Source organism: Lampetra fluviatilis, chromosome 31, assembly GCF_964198595.1.
Source record: "Lampetra fluviatilis chromosome 31, kcLamFluv1.1, whole genome shotgun sequence".
Classification (NCBI taxonomy): Eukaryota; Metazoa; Chordata; class Hyperoartia; order Petromyzontiformes; family Petromyzontidae; genus Lampetra; species Lampetra fluviatilis.
Window position 1 is genome coordinate 1,785,133 of NC_136305.1, and position 13,409 is coordinate 1,798,541.

Consider the following 13,409-nt stretch of genomic DNA (forward strand, 5'->3'; position numbering starts at 1 on the left):
CCATCTGGAGTTGATCAAATAAGTACCACTGTGGGGAATTCAACAGTTGATGGACTTTCCCCTGTCATACGTATATGGAATTCCCACCACTTAAGGGCTGTGAACAAGAGATGGGTACCGCCTCAATGTTCATTTGAGCAGGTAATTATTTTCAGCCAGGCCTCACGCTCAAGAAAAAATACCTCTTGAACCACTATCAAGTTTATCTTCAGCTAGATTCCATCACCTGCCCCCTCCATTTCCACTGGCTTCCCATCGTCAGCAGAGTCTGCTGCAAGATTGCGGGGCCTTCTCTGGTGGTCAACTCTCTTCACGCATGTCGCCCTGCACTGCAGCTTGTGAGAGTACGCCCCACCGTGCAATTCAACCTCCACTCTACACCAAGGACCAGGGCCGTTACTGACTTGCATCATTTCTCTGTGGCAGCTTCCACTTTTGGAACCACCGTCCCACTTCACATTTATCCAACCTACATCTACTTTTAGCAGACACTTAAAGGGGGGCCCACCTTTCATCCGGCTTTCGAGTGACACTGAGCTTGGCGCCGTGGCTCAGTCACTTTCATTTGTATGACATTTTGCGTGTTATAAATTGATTATCATAAGGCTATAGAAACCAGTGGTGTATGAATTCTGCAAATGTGGAGCTGAAATGGCTGGATAATGGAAACAATCAGAAAAGGGAAGTTGAGTTTTAAAACAAATAAAATTACCTCGACTCGCATTACTTTAATCCATGTCAGATGAAGTCCTAGACAATCGGTGGTGTTTGGTAAGAGTTTTGGAAGTGGAGCTGAAATGGCAGGTAAGTGTTTCAGACTTAATCATAAATATTATTTTGAGATGGATTGGACGCGTGCCAGACAGAGGGCAGGTTTCCCCGAGATGCATTGAGCCGCCCTGAGGTCACGGCGACCGGGAAGAAAACCTGAACGTGCAAGGCGCCATGGAGCTGCAAGCAGACCCAGCAAGTCTTGACCGTCTAGACGGGTGACGTGAAACTTGGGATCAAACCCCTCGGGGAGGTCGGGTGCCGCCTGCAACATTTTCCGGTGGAGGTAGAAACAGGCGGTGAGGGTGCGGTGGCAAAGGACGCATTGACCCTCGACAACCACGGTGTGAGCGGCGGCGGGGGGTGTCTGGAAATGGACGCGATGGCGAGCGTCTCTGCAGTATCGGGGTTTTTTTTGTCACCGTCCAACCGTGAGCCGGCGCCTTACATTGAATGCGAAAAGTCTCCACTGCAGGAGGAACGTTAAGAGTTTTATGAAGGTCGTGCCACGTGTAGGTTTGTGGAGCTGCCGGAATGGGACTTAGGATAATTTCGGCCAAATTCTAATTCTTGCCATTTACTTAACCAGGTGACACCATTGAGGGTTAAATCATTACCCTGAGATTTTACGAAATGTCTGCATGCTATTCAGTTCAACAATGGGTACTTTTATCAACATTTTTCTGTACAGTAGTGTCTCAAGGCTGCAGAAGTGACTAATCCTACAACAGCGGGAGGTGCTTGCACAATTTGATGCGTGGGCCATGAAATTAAGAATCATGAATCTGGCAGTCCACCCATACTCCCCATTAAGATTATTTGAGCAGGAGAGATGAAAACCGCAGTTACAATGGGGACCTTTTTTTACAGGAACGATAACTTTCACAAGATTCTTGCGACGGTATACTCAAAACGTACACACGAACGCGTACTAATTGTTTTAACAAAGGAATTTTAAGTAATTCGTTTTATTTGTTTAACCACTGATGGATGAATGTCTTCCCCACGCTGCTTCGGTCTGGAAAGTTTATTTGACTTCACATGTCACGGTTGTCAGTGTGGGGTTGGCGAACGGATACCAAATGCAGTGTTCATTCGTTTTATTTCTCAAATTAGCGATTTGAGTAAAAACAAGTTTGCAACGTTACGGTTTTGTTTTTATATTACTCAAGACTAGCACAAATTCCTGTTTTGTTTTAATGCATTTATTACTGAATGAGAATTAAGGGGAAGTACTTTTATAATTTGCAAAACTTAAGTCCATTTTCCCACTTTCCACTGTAAAATCCGACATGCGCAGGTCTCTGCAGCTCGACAAGAGAAGCACGAGCAGCACTCGCCCGTAAGCCAGACGAATATTCAATACCCGCAAAACCTGCCCATAAGATGCCGCGGTGGCTAGGAGATGTTACCGTCCTCGCCTGACATACAATAAGTCGTGGGTTCGATCCCGACCCTAACGCCTGTATATTTGGAGTTGGCGTGTTCTCCCCCAGGTCGCGTGGATTTCCCTCCGGGTGCTCCGATTTTTTTTCTCCACGCTTCGAATCAACATCACGCGTTTAGACTATTTGGCCGTCATACATTTCCACATGATAAGCCACTTCGTTGAGCCATTATTTATGGCCAGGTGATTTCTGAAAACGCTATATAGCTCAGTGGGTCTTACCTGGTAAATTAAAAATAGTTCGTTCAATTACAGATGCACTTGCTAATACATTAAATACATATGCCTTCCCACAAGACGCAGTTTCTTACCAACACGACATACCTGGATCGAACCCTAAACACTCACTTTCTTACAATATGGTATACGCCATAGGTCTAAGTTTCTTGTGGAAGAAGCTGGGAGGCAGACACCCTCGCATGCTCAGGAGCCCATTTAGTGGCTGTCATAGCTCATGTGGCTTCAGGCAGAGAGGGTGTGGGGGATTGGGGGTGGGGTCGCAGGGAGACCTGGGAACCCTGATTGATGGCCCTGCCGATCTTTGCCAAATGGAGACTCGTGGAGGATGGATGTGAGCCTCGTGCCCACAGTGCTTTGTCACGCCGAGAATATCCAGCACATCGAAATCGACGGTCGTTTATTTCATGCCTTCCAGTTCGGTTATTTATTTACTGCCTCCGTGTTATTTATCTGCGAGCTTATTTATGTGCGTCCCTTGCAGCTGCGATCGCTCGTTAATTCCCTAACTTTGTTGTGTTTATGTAGCGTCTGTATTATTCCCCGCAGCTTGAGTATCTGTAAAGCGGATTGATGTGTGTAGTCCAAAGCGTTACTGCCGCATGTTGTGCTAACTAATGCATTTGTCTTTGTGTTAATGCTTATCATCCACAAGCACTCTGGAGGAGCAGCATTGCACCCATTTCACGGCCAAAGCATCCTGCATTTCACTCGGCCTCATTGGATCTCGGAAGCTAAGCGGAATTTAGCCCGTTAATTGCATCTACGAGTGGCCACCAGTACATGCCAGGCGTTGGAGGCAAGGGGCTGCAAAGGTAGCAGGGAGATGGGTTGAGTCATATAAGAGTCACTTTTTTTGGATCTGTGAATTAAATCTACAGGGCGGTCCAGATGTCTTGTGACCCCCAATTAATTGACCCCATAAAACATTTTCTTCTCAGTTTAATACGTCGTAGGCTTTCACGACCACTATTATCCATAGAGTGTGTTGGGTTAGATCGCGTAAATATAAATGTGTTGTTAACCCCACCACCACCCAACAGCCAATAGAAAATATTTGTCACTTAAAACGTACCAATTCGTTACCAGTTCAGCAAACCGGTGTGCATATTCATTTCTGTTTTAAGTAAACCCATGATTTTTTTAGAGAATGAAATGGGGGTGACGAGACATCTGGACCTCCCTGTACAAAAATGTGAATGTTACATCTGGTTTGCGTGCGTTCCTGCAAGTACACTGGTCCCTCCCACGTGAATCCCAACACTCGTTAAAGTCATTGGCCAAACATCTCAATTCAGGGCCCTCCACAATATGACGAGATGTGTGTCTATGCTTCCCTGCGTAGAGGGAATTATTATTCACCAATACTAGCACGGGGTGGAACGGTAGAGCATTGGTTTGTGCACTACGCTACAAAACCCGGCAACCTGCTTTAAATTCCCAGCTACGACTAACATCAATGGCAAGTGACTCCGATTAGCACGGTTGGCTATGTACGGCGCGAAAGAAGTTAAACATATGGCATACCTCGACTTACGACCACAATTCATTCCGGTGCCTCGTAAGTCTACCGGTTCGTAAGTCGGAACACAATGTACCCATTTTAATGGCCACACACACAGAAGCACTCACTCCCAGCACGAGGCTGACTCATTACATCTCGCCGAGGATCGCTCAGCTGAACAAAATACTTCCACGGTTCAATTTGCAAATGCGACTTCGCTTTTAAGTCGAAGTTAGAAGAAAATAGTTCGTGGAAGCTGGTTCCTAAGTGCGGGTGTTCGTAAGTCGGGTCTCCCTGCACATATCTGAACTGCTCCTGGGCGTTCCCTGACCAGCGTGAGATTGTAGTAAAGCAACCCCATTGACCAAGAGCGTGAGGGGGCCTTGACCAACCAGAGGGCCGTAAAAAGTTGCCGCTGTTACTTCAGCAGGAGCTGGTCAGATGTCCCAGGTGTAGTGGCACTATTACAATCAAGAGACTTGTGTGTGGGCAGGTTTGGTTCATCACGCAGGCACCCAATGTGCGGGAGATTCCCACCGGCATACAAACAAAGATGCAGCAAAGAAGAAGATTGCTGGCCTGCTTTGTTCAGAACTTTGAGTGTCGCTCGGTGCCAGTGTATTTTTGAACCAGATGCGAATTCGGGCGACCAGGATAGTATCATTGGCATGCGACGGCACAAAGCTTGCTTGTGATCAAGGAACTTTAGTTTCCTCCCACAAACAAATAATGAGGAACCGGACAAACGGGGAAAGCGAGTTGTCCCAAAAGCAGAGCCAAGCTGGACCTGCTCGTTCCTGGCTCTCTTCACTAGGACTCCGTGCGACTACTATGGGGGGTAAGCAATTGAAGTTTTTTTTTTAAGTTGAGAAACGTAAGTACCGTTAGCTGGATCGTGAAATAAAACTGCTCAGTTACTGTAACCATGGTTGGGCTGAATGTCTGTCTTGGACAGCTGTTTGTGCACTATAAGTCATAGGCATGTCTACGGAATATATGAGAGAGCTCCTCTTGAGTTGGCTAGGTCCGACTCATTGGGTGTTGCTTGTGGTTGACAGTGGTGGGGAGTAGAAGAGTCTGTACTTATTTCTCCCAATTACGGCGTCATGTCAACAGATAAACGGCCTTAGAAGCTGCTGTAAATGCCAGAAAACTGCTGAAGCTGCTAAAAGCCTACGCATCTACACTAGGAGCACACCCTTATACATCATGCAGAGTGCGTGCGGTGTGTGAATCTTACCTTGTTTAATGATCAAAGCTGGAATAAGCTGAATGGCGTAAAAAATGAATCGTTTACTTTGATGGGTCTTTGTTGTGCAGTCAACAGTAACTGGCGACTCATCAATGCTCTACACTTGAGAACCTGGGTTCGACTCCAGGTCTCAACAGTGGCGGTTCAGAATCAAAGCCAGGCTCCTGCCTGTGATCGTTGTGTGTGGACCACTCTCACACCCACACGTGCTTGGAAATCCTTCTAGACACTCGGGGCAAGTGCCGTGAGCAAGCCTCCTAGGGTGGGGGTGGCGAGGCAAGCAGCAGGCTACGCGCTTCAACCTGCCCTGGGAAGGTCCATGGGAGGTTCGGTTTTTATCCGTGACTGGGAGGCTAACCCATGTCGCGGTGTTTGTAGTAAAGTACGGCAACTACTTTGACCACCGCTCCCATTAAGGACACAGTATCTCCCGTAGAGACGACACAGGCTGTTGGTGTAAGTGCGGTTAACGAACACCAACTGAGGTCAGCATGGCGCAGAAATGGGTGGTGCGATCAGTGTGACACCAAGCCACATGTGATTCACACATTTGCGCCGCGCGTGTGTCTTGTAAGGCTTATTCGACCTCGGTGGCAGCGCCCTGAACCGGTGACGATATTCCACACTGATGTTGACTGCGAATCAAACCCCGGTCGCCGGGTTCAAAGTGCAGTGCACTAACTGGCACACATACATGCACACGCACACGGGGTACACACAGCACACATACACATCGACAAAGCACATGCCTGGCACACATACAAACAGCACACGTGCATGCACAGCAAACATTCACAATACAGTACGCACATACCGACACGCACTCACACCCAGCACACACACGGACAGGACACATACGAACCCCAGGCAAGGGATTCCCATGCATGTGTCGCCTGCACGGCCACCCCGCCCGGTCTGCCAGTGAATAATTGTCCCAGAGAGGGGAGCTCATTCTACGCCTCGCACCCCGCTCGCGTATAAATCACCGCGCCTCCTTAGCTCCGTGACAAGTGACTTGACCGCATTCGGAATATTTTTTCCCACTCCAAAGCGATGCTTCATGCTTTGTCACCTACAGCGCCGTGCAAAGTGTAGGGGCTCGTATTTTACCAACTTTCTGTTACGCATTGTATCAGACGTGTTTGTGTCTGTGTGTGTGTGTGTTTTTATCAGCTGTTTTGCGCGCTGCGCTATAAAGTCGGCGACCCGAGTTCGATTCACACTCTTGGCCAACACCCGTGACGAATATCTGAACCCGTCCTGGGCCTCCCCTAGGTCGACTTAGCCTCAAATGAGTAACTGGTGCGGTGTTTAAACATCGCGGTAGGACGTGATCCCGGTCACCCACCCCCTCGTGTGCTGTGCCGACCTTAATAGGCGCTCGCTTGCCCCAACAGTCTGTTAAGGCTGTACGGGGGATCTTTGTATTTGTTTGATCACCTCCCGTTGTAACTGTCCTTGCAAATTTACCCAGGTGACTCAGCGGTGGAGCGAGCGGCTTGTAATTTGAATGGTTGTGAGTTCGATTCATGGTAGACAGGTAATCTCACCCCTTCCATCACTCGAGGTTCGAGACAATGAGTAGCACTTTCTGGGGAAGTCAACAATGGTTGTTGTCCTATAGATATACGTTACTCGGCCCCGCCACAGAAAGGTGGATTTACCACCACTGGCTCAAGGCTGTGAACCAGGGATATAATCACCAACTCAATTCTCATTTGAGCTGTCAATCACTGACTTTTAACATTTTAAGCGCCGCAATATAGTGACTGTGTACCGTCAATATTGATTGCAGCTCTTTATGAGAGCATTTAGACAACACTAATTTCCTAATTACAGCGCTGCTAGTGGTGGAAATTCCACATTCGTATAATTGGGGCGGGAGGGGGAGCGAATCTATCCCAGAGGTCGCAAACGGCTTTTGATTCCTTACCCGTACCCGTACCCGGCCGCAACAGGGTCGCAAACGGGTACCCGTACCCGGCCGGGTACGGGTAGCTGGGTATCGGGTAGGGTACGGGTATCGGGTACCCGGTTGCGACCTCTGGTTTATCCAAAATGCATTTACCGTTTACAAATCCCTCCAAAGTGGTCCTAATTTTATCGACCCTGGAGAGGTAATCGGCCGAGTCAACCCCAAACAGGATTTGAACTCATTTGCAGCTATCCGACCGCGAGCCTCTCGCTCTGCCGCCACTGAAACCACCGCGCCGGATTCAGAGGCGCCATCGTTGCAGCCGTAATCCCAGCGGGGGTGTTCTACTCACGCATCGCGTGTCATCTTGTTGTAGAATTGTAGGATATTGGGGAAGAACGGGCGCACCTCCCGAGTTTTGTGATTGGAAAAAAACCAGAGCTCCGCCCTAACGCGCAATCCCACGTGCCGGTGAGCGCAATGCGGGCTCCGGGACAATTGGGGGATTGGTGGCGGTGAGTCGAGGTGAGTGGTGATTTAGACAATTTATTTTTAAACCTTTTTATTTTATTTTACCAGGTAAGGCCCACTAAGCTACTATATAGCTCTTTTTCAGAAGCGACCTGGCAACAAATGATAGCTCAACGAAGTGGCTTGTCACGTTGAAATGTACAATAAGCAAAATGGTCTAAACGCATGCTGCTAAATGTGGAAGAGGGGATAAAAACCAGAGGACCCGGAGAAAAATCCACGGAACCACAGGGAGAGAGACACCGCAAACTCCACATATACAGCAGCAGGCGTAAGGGTCGAGATCGCACCCACGACTTCCTGCATACCAGGCGAGGTAGTTAACATCTCTTATCCACATGCAAACTCCAAATATACAGCAGCAGGCATCAGGGTGGGGATCGAACCCACGACCTCCTGCACACCAGGCGAGGTAGTTAACATCTCTTATCCACATGCAAACTCCAAATATACAGCAGCAGGCATCAGGGTCGAGATCGCACCCACGACTTCCTGCATACCAGGCGAGGTAGTTAACATCTCTTATCCACATGCAAACTCCAAATATACAGCAGCAGGCATCAGGGTGGGGATCGAACCCACGACCTCCTGCACACCAGGCGAGGTAGTTAACATCTCCTGAGGACGGGGACGTCTCGAGGCCACTCTCCGTCTCGCCGTGGAACCCTCGCAGACGAGGCTAGTCGGTAGAGCGATTCCGCCTCCCTCCATCTCCCTGCCTGTTCACCCCCCCCCCCACCATCTCGATTCTCCGGCCGCTTTCAATTTTTTTTCTCTCCTTCCCCAAAAACTTTTCCCCTTAAGTGGGAAGTGAAGGGGCCTGGATTGACAGCTGCCCGGGGGAGGGGGGGGGGCGACTCCGTTGTTCGCGAGGCGGGCAGTGTGGCCAAATTGTTGGACTGCACTATGTATGCTACGCTCCAACGTCTGTGCTTGCCGCCTTCGCCAAACCCGCACTGACCAGCGCGGAGAAGCAAAGTCGAACCACTCGCATGACCCGCAGCAGAGCGTGGGGAGGCCCACATGCAGCAGCAGAATAGATGTTTAGTCGTATGTTAACCAAGGTGGCGAGTTAATGGCTCTCATCCAAATCCACTCTCTTCACGTTGTTATTTGTCTCATTCAAACCATCTCTAATTTCCCATGCAATGTCCCCGTCACTTACTCCACTGCGAGTACTCTCCTTGCTCGGCCTACTCTCCTCTCTGCTTGACGTGTTCCATTCCTTCTGTGCTCCTTGCTCCATCTCGCTCGCGTTGCCAAAACTCTCTCTCTCGGCCATTTTATTCCTCGCAACGCTCTTCCCACTCACACACTCATCCCTCCAAACTTGACCTATTATTTTGCTCTCCCTCCACTCGCCAAACTATCTCTCTCCCCCCACCCCTGCCTTATTTTCTCGCTCTCTCTCTCTCTCTCCACTTCTCGGCACCATCGCTCATTCATTCCTCTTAGATTTTTTTTTAGGGGATTCTCGTTTCCCCCTCCCACGCGCAATTCTTTTACGCTCTGCCGAGCATGACATTGCGCCTCTGTATCGCGGGCGCCGTCTCTCAGGAATTAATAACGCGCCCAGTAAATTACCGTCGCCTCCCCCTCCTCCCTCCTCATCCTCCTTCTTCCATCGGCCGAGGGTGATATGGGAGGGAGGCACCCCGAGGGAATGACGATGATGATGATGCACCACCTCGCACCTGTAATCTCGGCCGGCGGCTTGGAGGCGAGGTTGGTGGATCACACAGAGATGGGAACCGTCAGGCGATCGGGACACCCGCTAAGCAGGAGGTCCGTCCTGTGACCTTCCAGTGAATATTTGACCTGAAAAGTGCACCGTGCCTGGCACGAGCACCGACCGCGTGGTGACGTCGATAATTCCTGGCGCGCGCGAGTGTCAGCTGCTGTTGTTGTTGGGCGATGAGTCGGTGCTCTCTAGGCCAGATCCAGTGCAGCAGGTAGGTTTTCGACAAGTTATTATCTGTAATACCTTTATACTTCTTCTTGGTTCTTTCGGTAAAGTCACGTAGAATGGAAATAATAAAATAATTAAAATTCAACATAATAAAATTATTCTCACGACTTTACCGAAATAACCAAGAAGACGAATCCCTGCAGTCACGAAAGCTTTAAATCGAAATTTAGCTGTATAGTTGGTTTGAAGTATTGCCTCTGGGTTTACAGAGGGAATAATTGGACAACATTAGCCCATTCTTTTTTAGGGACACTATTCAAATCAAGAATTTATTCTTTATTTTTACCTTCTGCCGTCGTATGTTGTTCTAGATTTGAAGCTTTCGTGACTGCAAGGATTCATACTCTTAGGTTTTTTCGGTAAAGGCACGTAGGTTGTCTTGTTTGTTCCTTTATATTTGTTCTAGTAGCGTACATGAACATAATTGCTTTCGTTATATATATATGTGTGTGTCTTAGAAGGACAATGGTAATCGGAATCAAAGTTAATCGGTGCATCGTTTATAACGCTACCAGTATGATCCCCCTGAAATAGCCACGACGCTGAACGGCATCGCACAGTGGTTTTGTGTGCGGCGTTGGGGTCCCGCATTGTACACGGAGCCCTCTTGCCAATATCATCTGGCAGTCGAGCAGCATTTGTTGAACAAGCGCGACTCCACTGACGAACCCCAGCATTGCGAAACTCGTCCATTGTTTTGCTTGTTGATATAAATTCTCCTTTATGGTATTGCCCTGGAAAGCGAATACGTTGATTGACACGGAAATGCGTTCTTCTTGTATCATCTCTTACTCGTGGCATAGCGCTGAGACGTGTTTCATCTTGATTGGGTAATTCCTGGAGTATAAGTTGATTAATTTACCGGATTACATTGTGATCTTCATAAGCCGAATGGAATACCATTGTAAGATAAGCTTAGTGCCAAGGCTCTATAAGGAACTTATTGCATGTGCATGAGTTTAAAGTACTCTGGAATTTAATTGAATTCTAACCAGGATAATATCTTACACGTAACAGTATGTTCAGGTAATTGATGTGTTGATTAAAAGAAGGGCAATTGTCATCATACCTAATGCCATGATGCCACCACGCTTCGCTGTCACCTCCTTCCGCTAGACCCTGCAATCGTCAAGGTTGACATCTGACCTTCAACGTCCCCTCTCACGATACCACACCAGGTTGGCTTAGCCATTGAGTGTGCAGGCGGTGCAACTGCATCGCCTGCACACACGAGCCTCAGGGAGCCAGCCCCAAGTTCCGGGCTCTGAAGAAAGGAGAACATTGGATGGGTGGCCCAATTTTATTCCTGGTCCCAGGCCTCGTGTTCACCACGATTTGCCACTGATCCCACCGTCTGTCGATTGATCTTCCCCGAAGTAACTGACCTCTGGGTGCCACTCCAATGCCCGTCTTGGTAAGCTGCCCTCCTCCATCCTGCGCATGCGTTCCATCCACCACCACCCTCTCTTCTCCAGTCAGTCTACAATGCTCGCTTGCCACGTTCTATCCCCAACCTCCAAGTTGCTTACCCGGTGCTCAAACATTCCCTGCGTCCTTCATACGCATTTGTGTACTAACACCAGAGGTTTATTTAGCAGATAAAGCCCAACACTCTGACCTGCACAGTGAAAAACAGACAGTACTTCTGCCTCAACCACGCATCTCATGAAACTAAACGAGGCATCCCGAATTCTCTACCCTTCCAAAGTGGTTTTGTGCAGTAATTTTTTTAAAAGAGCAACACTCGTTAAAATATAACACACAGATTTGGGCTCAAGGAGGTACTCGTTAACCGTATTTAATATCCTCTGCTGGTTTTAACTAAGCCGCCACAATCTCTCACAGCCCTGCGATGTAACAGTCCACCTGGCACCTTCACACCAGATGAGTGCATCGCTCCTCTGTCCTCTGTGGTCGACGTCATCTTGGGTGTCTCCCTCCTTCGACTGCCACTCGTTCAATCGTCTTGCTCTTAAGTCGTCACTAGCTTGTGCTGGCAATTTATTTAGAAGTGTTTTTTTTAAAGCTCTTTGGAAACAATATAACAAAATAAATGTGGGAAACAATCATTTTCGCCTTTGTTTTTTTTTTCTACGTGCCATTTTAAACAGTAATTCAATTTCAATAATTTCTGCTGAAGCAGCAAACATGACTGCGCATTTAACAGATTGATCCCGGTAGCCCCCAAGAGGGTGATTTCCTCACGCACGGTATAGGCCATTGATTCAATCGTGTTAATAACTTCCAACAAAATATTGCTCGAAAATGTCCAGCGGAGAGGAATGTGGGAGAATTAAACTTCCGCAATGAATCTAATTTTTCCACAGTAAATTTTCTTAGACATAAATACAATCCAATGGTTTAGCGGCGCACCAACACCCCCCGCCCCGCTCCGAATGTTAATTCAAAAAAAAACATCATCGGATCCATCTATGACAGGGGAAGCGATGGCTTTTCATTTAATCCTTGCGTAAATATCAATAAATTTAATCAACGAGCGCGCGTTGAACTGTGTGTCTGTGTGTGTCTGTGTGTGTGTATGTGCGCGCATGTGATGGTTAGTGCACGTGTGCACACCTGCGTGTCTGCGCGTGTGAGTGAACGAGTGTATAGGGTTCGATCTGCGTGTGAGATATGTAAGCCGAGGAGGGGGTGGAGCAGTGGCACAGTGATTTGTGCCCTCACCTGCCCACATGAGTTTGAGTCCCAGTCACGGACAGCTTCAGTGCCGAGTGATATCTGACACGGCCTAGCACATATGCTGCCAACCTTTCAAGGTAGAAGAAGAAGGAGAGACATTTATTTTGTTGATTTTATCTGCTTTGTTGTTGTCGACTCGTATACAAAGACACAGCGGGTACACATGAGATGACAACACATTCTGACTTAAACAAAATAGTTTTTTGTTTCTCCCCGTAGTTATTATTAAACAATACAATTTGGCTGTTGTACATTTTTGCTGTCACTAAGACATTCCATAGTGACCCCATTCCCTGTCATATTTAATCAATTGTCTTTACGTTAATTTTGTTTCAAGATTCAAGTTGTTTCCGTTTTTTGTTAACGGCTGCTCATACGGGGCAGCAGCTAAAATTGCCGCAAGGAGCCGCAGGGTGCAGACCGCTACTCCAACAGCATCACGTTCGCCGATGTTCACGGTTCGAATCCAGCGGACCGCCCTGGTTAATACTGCGGTGTGTAATAGCTGTAATAATGTTTCGTCCGCTTTGCAGTGGAATGCTAAAGAACACCCTGGCGTCAATCGCGAGAGGAGGGCATTGTTTGCCGGCGTTTTCCATATTCGAAAATTACCGTTTTAGATTAATCAACTGGGACTATTGATAGCAGTCATCGCCCGCCCTACCGAAAGAATAATTCTCCGGGTCACTCTTGCAAATGAGACATTCTGGTCTCTTTAGTTGTCACCTGGTTCAACAGAATCAACTTGAACTTGATCTAATCAGGTCCAGGATTGTTCCCTGTCACCAACATACACTGAGTAGTGTGCTAAAGTATGGCCCGTGATCACTACGGCGTGGAGAGCGATTAACCCAGCAGCAAATGGTTCGGTGTGTGTGTAACGAAGGGTGTGTGTATGTGTGGTTACGAGTGTAGATTTAATTTTTTGACGCGTGATGTGCAAACACGGGTTTGTGTGTGTGTGTGGTTAAACTAGTTACATCTGTAGGTGTGCGAGTGTGTGTTTGGGTGGGTAGCGGTGGCGCTACGAACCTTGCGACCCGAGTTTGATTCTCACTCACGGCCATCACCGGTGAAGATTAT